We start from the raw sequence: 6,576 nt of genomic DNA, 5'->3' as shown, positions 1-6,576 counted from the left end.
GTTAAGGGAGAAAGTCCCAGGTGGACACCCTTTGGGTTAGCAGGAAAAACGGTTGAGAGTGAGAGAACGTGTGAGAGTGTATGGTGTGCTGGCCAGCAAGTACAAGGAAGAGTGAGAGGAATCTTTGGTCTAATTGCTGTGATTCTTGTTGCAGTGTTTGTCTCCCTTCTTTTCCACTTTGACGAGGAGATGGGACAGAGTCAGTCCAAAACCAGCTCGCTAACCCCCCTTGAATGCTTGACTAAAAATTTTTCAGATTTTTCCAGGAGAGCTGCTGGGTTTGGAGCCCAGGTGGACGCCTTCACACTGAGGAAGTTCTGTGAAAGGGAATGGCCAGCCTTTGAGGTTGGCTGGCCTGAGACGGGAAGTCTCGACCTGGGAAAGTGCACGGCAGTGCACGATGTGATCTTTGGGAATCCCGGGCACCCTGACCAAATGCCATATATTGAGATCTGGATGAGTATTGCTAATGATAAACCAAGGTATCTGCGGGAGTGTCAGGGCGACTCCAAAGGAAAAAAGAAGGTCAAAAGCAGGTCGAGAGTGTTGGTGATCAAGGGCACGAAGGGGGATAGATTCCCTAGGAGGCCTACAGCTCCTCCTGTCCTCCCCACTAAGCCCGAATCCCCCATACGACTGAAAAAGAGGAGGGATGAGAACCCTCCACCGTATGCTGGCACTTCAGGGGCTACCGCTCCTGAACCCGATTCCACTTCTGGGTTGCCATCAGGAGTCCTGAGCCCACCTCATACCAGAGCAGGAACTATGTTTGGGTCAGAGTCCACACCAGTCGGGACTTTTCCTTTACGGGAGGTGGGGGAATTAGATATGTCAGGACGGCCCCTCCGAACTTATGTCCCGTTTAGCACTTCTGACTTGTATAATTGGAAGAATCAAAACCCTCCTTTCTCTGTAGACCCAGAAGGGGTGGCAACTCTACTTGAGTCAGTTTTTTACACTCATCAACCTACTTGGGATGATTGTCAGCAGCTGCTGAGTACCCTATTCACTCTAGAAGAAAGGGAGAGAATTAAAATCGAGGGAAAGAAGCAGGTCCGGGATAAAAAGGGAGAGCCTCCCACTGACCAGGACGTGGTGGAGGAGGTGTTCCCCCAATCCCGACCTAAGTGGGACCCCAACACAAGCACCGGGTATGAGGCCCTCACCAGGTACCGCCAGACTCTATTAAGGGGTATCCGGGCTGCGGGTCGGAAACCCACCAATCTGTCTAAGGTGACCGAGTGTAAGCAGGGTGCAGACGAGAGTCCGACTGCCTTCTTGGAGAGGTTGTACCAGGTATATCGAACCTGGACGCCCATAGATCCCAAAGCCCCTGAGAATGTGCAGGCAGTCGCCCTCCAGTTTGTGGCCCAATCCGCCCCAGATATTAGGAAGAAGTTGCAGAAGTTAGAGGGTTTTGAGGGGAAATCTCTCTCGGAGCTGTTGGCTGTAGCACAGAAGGTTTTTGATAATAGAGAGGACCCCGCGAAAGCCACTCTGGAACTGAATAAGAAGATGGCACAGGTCCTTTTGGCTAGGGAAATAGGAAATAGAGAGGAAAGAGGGAGGTATGTGAGAGAAAAAGGGCAGATGAAGGGAAAAGATAAACCCCTGAGAGGACTGAGAAAGACTCAGTGTGCCCTATGCAAGGAAGAAGGGCACTGGAGGAAAGAATGTCCAAAAAGAAAAGAAGAGGAAGGAAAGAGAATGGGGAAGGAAGCCCCCCTCTTAGTTTTAGATTGAGGAAGTCAGGGCTCCTCCAGCCCCCGGGAGCCTAGGGTAAAACTCGCCGTAGGGGGGAAAGTAATTAATTTTTTGGTGGATACCGGGGCCACCCACTCAGTACTTCAACAACCAATTGGACCCACCGGAAGAGATAAGGTTAAGATTATAGGAGCCACTGGGGAAGCAAGGAGTTATCCAAAGTCCATAGGAAGAGTCCTGGCCCTGGCCTGAAGACTATTACTCACTCTTTCCTGGTGATACCCGAGTGCCCTGAGCCACTATTAGGTAGGGATCTCCTTCATAAGCTACAGGCCACCATTTCCTTTGAGACAAATGAAGGACCAATAGTACAAGCAGGTGGCCGAATTTTGCTCACCATGCCGGTAAGGGAGGAATATCGTCTCTATGAAGCACCACAGAATGTAGGCAACCCGGACTTATTAACAAGGTGGAAGCGGGAGATTCCAAGAGTTTGGGCCGAGACCAACCCCCCAGGGTTGGCTAAACATTTGACCCCCATAATAGTCCAATTGGTCAGCACTGCCACCCCAGTCCGAGTCCGGCAGTATCCCATGAGTCGGGAAGCCCAGCATGGTATCAGGAACCATATTAGACGCCTAAAAGAGGCTGGTATCTTGGTGCCCTGCAAGTCAGCCTGGAATACACCCCTTCTCCTGGTCCGAAAGCCTGGAACGAACGACTTCAGATCAGTGCAAGATCTGCGAGAGGTAAATAAGAGGGTAGAGACCATTCATCCCACAGTTCCCAACCCTTATACTCTCCTCAGTCTACTGTCGCCTGATCGAACCTGGTATAGCGTCCTAGATTTGAAAGATGCCTTTTTCAGCCTCCCCTTGGCCCCACAGAGCCAACCTATCTTTGCCTTTGAATGGACAGACCCCGAGGAAGGTGAGTCAGGACAACTAACTTGGACCCGACTTCCCCAAGGTTTTAAAAACTCTCCGACCTTGTTTGATGAAGCCCTAAGCAAGGACCTACTGACCTTCCGAAGTGAGCACCCTGAGTGCAGCCTCCTACAATATGTGGACGATCTGCTGATCGCTGCCTTATCTCGAGAGGATTGCGAAATGGCAACCAGAGACCTACTCGAGGTACTGAGGAACTTGGGGTACCGGGTATCGGCCAAAAAGGTTCAGCTGTGTACCCAAGAAGTAACCTACCTGGGCTACCAAATTAAAGAAGGACGAAGGGCCCTGTCTGAGGGAAGAGTCCAGGCTATCCTAAAGATCCCGACCCCCACTACCAAGAGACAGGTCCGGGAATTCCTGGGAGCGGTAGGCTACTGTAGGCTATGGATCCCAGGGTTCGCTGAACTAGCAAAGCCCCTCTACACCGCCACCGGAGGGGGCGACACTCCTTTGAAATGGACTGAGATGGAGGAAAGGGCTTTCCAGGCACTGAAGGAGTCCCTGGTAAGTGCCCCAGCTCTAGGTCTCCCAGACCTGAACAAACCGTTCCAGCTGTTTGTAGCAGAAAGTGCTGGTGTGGCTAAGGGAGTACTCACTCAAACCCTGGGGCCCTGGAAGAAGCCTGTCGCCTACCTGTCTAAACGACTGGACCCAGTAGCGGCCGGATGGCCTGGATGTCTGAGGACAGTGGCAGCAGCCGCCCTACTGGTGAAAGAGACTACCAAACTAACTTTTGGGCAGACCCTAGAAATCACCACAGCCCACAATCTTGCCAGCTTACTTCGCTCCCCTCCGGACCGATGGATGACCAATTCTCGGGTCACCCATTATCAGGTACTGTTGTTGGACCCACCCCGCATTACTTTCAAACAGACTGCAGCCTTAAATCCAGCTACCTTGCTCCCCAACCCAGAGGAAGACGCCACCCATGACTGTGGAGAAATCTTGGAAGCCCTGACCTCATTGAGAGCTGACCTGACGGACGTCCTGCTACCAGACGCACAGGAAACCCTCTACACGGATGGGAGCAGCTTTGTGGAAGACGGCGTACGGTATGCAGGTGCCGCGGTGGTCACCAGCCGGGAGGTCTTGTGGGCTGCATCCTTGCCACAAGGGACATCAGCCCAAAAGGCGGAGCTGATAGCACTCATTCAAGCACTCAAGTGGGGAGCAGGGAAAAAGATAAATGTGTACACCGACAGCAGGTATGCTTTTGCCACCGTCCATGTCCATGGGGCACTATATCAAGAGAGAGGACTGCTGACGGCTGGGGGAAAAGCTATCAAGCATGCTCAGGAGATACTGGCCCTGCTAGCAGCTGTTTGGGGGCCAGAGAGGGTTGCTGTCATCCACTGTAAGGGACACCAGAAGGATGACTCAGAAGTCTCGCGAGGCAATCGGTTGGCAGACCAGACAGCTAGGGAAGCGGCCCAAAGACTAGTGGGGACCACGGCCCAACTGGTGGTGGCTACCCCTATACCAGGAGAAGTGACAAAAGGACAGAAACCAGTGTACTCGAAACAGGAAGAGGAGATGAGCCAGAGACTGGGGGGGAGATTAAATGAGGAAGGATGGATCGTCCTCCCGGATGATAGGATTCTATTACCCCAGCCACTGGGAAGACAGGTGGTCTCTCAAACGCACCAAGGTACCCATTTTGGGGGAAACAAATTAGCTGAACTGATCAGTAAATTTTATTTGATAATTGGTTTGCACAGGATCTCCCAGAGTGTGGCAGGTCGCTGTGCAACGTGTGCCAGAGTCAACGCTAACCCAGTACAAGTGAAAGGACCAGGAACCAGGTGGCGGGGGGGGGGGAACCTGGAGAACACTGGGAATTGGACTTCACTGAGATGCCTGTGGCTCAAGGAGGATATAAGTATCTCTTAGTCATGGTAGATACCTTTTCAGGGTGGACCGAAGCCTTCCCCACTAAGAAAGAGACTTCCCAGGTAGTAGTGAAACAACTGGTCTTTGAAATTATCCCCAGGTTTGGGCTCCCTTATTCACTGGGGTCGGATAATGGCCCGGCATTCATTGCCAAGGTCACCCAACAATTGGCAGAAATTTTAAAAATTAAATGGAAATTACATTGCATTTACCGCCCCCAGAGTTCGGGGCAAGTAGAAAGAATGAATAGGACTATTAAGGAAAGCTTAACCAAGTTAAAAATAGAGACTGGCGGGGACTGGATTTCCCTTTTACCCTTTGCTTTGCTTAAAAGCAGGAATACCCCATACGTGTCTGGATTTACTCCATTTGAGATTGTGTATGGTAAACTGCCAACCTTGGTGCCCCAGGTTGAGACTGAAAAATTGGCCGAAGTGTCACGGGGCAGACTCCTCAAGTCCCTACAGGCCTTGCAGGTGGTGCGAGGAAAAGCCAGAGCCGCCGTCTGGGACGAAAAGCCTGGGACCCGGAGGGAGGAAAGCCGAGGCCAAGTCCCCTTGTTCGAGCCTGGTGATTCCGTACTGGTGAAGAAGCTGCATCCTGACCATCTCGAAGCCCGGTGGGAAGGACCATACACCGTGATTCTGAGTACGCCAACTGCTGCTAAGGTTGCCGGGAAACGACACTGGATTCATCATACTCGCCTGAAGAAATTTGTGGCGGACCCCCCGGAAATAGAGAATCTGAGGAAATGGTGTGCCGTAGCCACCCCAGACCCAATGAAGGTCCGCTTGGTCTCCTGCTAACTTGTGTGTGTGTTTTGCCTGGTGCACTTCTGTTTTACCTCTGCCACTGCCCAAGCTCACATGCCTCCGACCCCTGAGTGTCCTCTCTGTATATATGGGAGCTGAAAAACAAAGAGGGAAAGATGGTCGCCAACCAACTAACTGCCGGGCAGCCTATATTCACTCTTGATCTGTGTGATCTATTTGATGCCAACTGGACCAGGGTAATCTATGCCGGCCAGACTGCAACCGGAGGGACTACTATAGATGGGGGGTGTGGCTCCATTGACCTGGAGGCTCGCCTTTGGGACAGACCCTATTATGTATGTCCCAAAGAAGACAGCCCCACCAACTGCAGAGGAGAACCATATTTTTTCTGTGGGTTGTGGGGGGAATGTCTGACAGCATCTCCAGGGAGGGATGGTGATAAGCACCTGAAAGTCACAAGAGTGATTCGACCAGGTGGCCCGACCGAACCAGGTACTTGCTATATTGGAGACTGTAACCCTGTGGAGGTGACGGTCAAAACTTGGAATGAGACTGATTCATGGATGAGAGGGAGAATGTGGGGCATTAAGATTCCTTTTTCTGAAAAGGACTTTGGGACATTATTCACTATTCAACTGCGGATGCTGCCATGGACTCAGAATCCTATTGGGCCCTTGAGACCCATCATTTTAGGAGAAGACCCCCGACCTACTCTCTCCCCCTCTCTACGGATGGGTGAAGAGAATGAGACTAATGGGGATCAGACTGACATTGCACCAAGTGGCACTAAACTGACTGACACAGAACCTTTGCATCCCAGGGTGAAGCCACTAGTGAAAACTGTAGAATTAATGTATTACCTTTTGAATGAGTCTGACCCTAACATAACCAGAAACTGCTGGCTGTGTTTACACCCTGAGCCTCCTTATTACATAGGTGTGGCTGCCTCTGCAGGAATAGATAGCCAGAAGGGAGACATAAGGAAGCTGGCTCTATCCTCTAGCAACTCTAAGGGCCCAGAATGTAAGTGGGGAGTACAGCCCCACATGACACTGGGAGATATCCAGGGAACAGGAACTTGTATTATCACAGCCAACTATAAATTGGAATCCTCCCCGTACAGGGGAAATTGCAACCTAACCATTAAAGTTAGTAAGACTCAAGAGTGGGCGACCCTCCTCAAAGCCCCTGAGGGGACTTGGTGGGCCTGTACTTCGGGCATGACCCCCTGCATCACCCCCTACGGAATGACCAAAGAG

This window comes from Erinaceus europaeus, chromosome 13 (genome assembly GCF_950295315.1).
Source record: "Erinaceus europaeus chromosome 13, mEriEur2.1, whole genome shotgun sequence".
NCBI classification, from domain to species: domain Eukaryota; kingdom Metazoa; phylum Chordata; class Mammalia; order Eulipotyphla; family Erinaceidae; genus Erinaceus; species Erinaceus europaeus.
Note: the sequence above shows the minus strand (reverse complement) of the source record.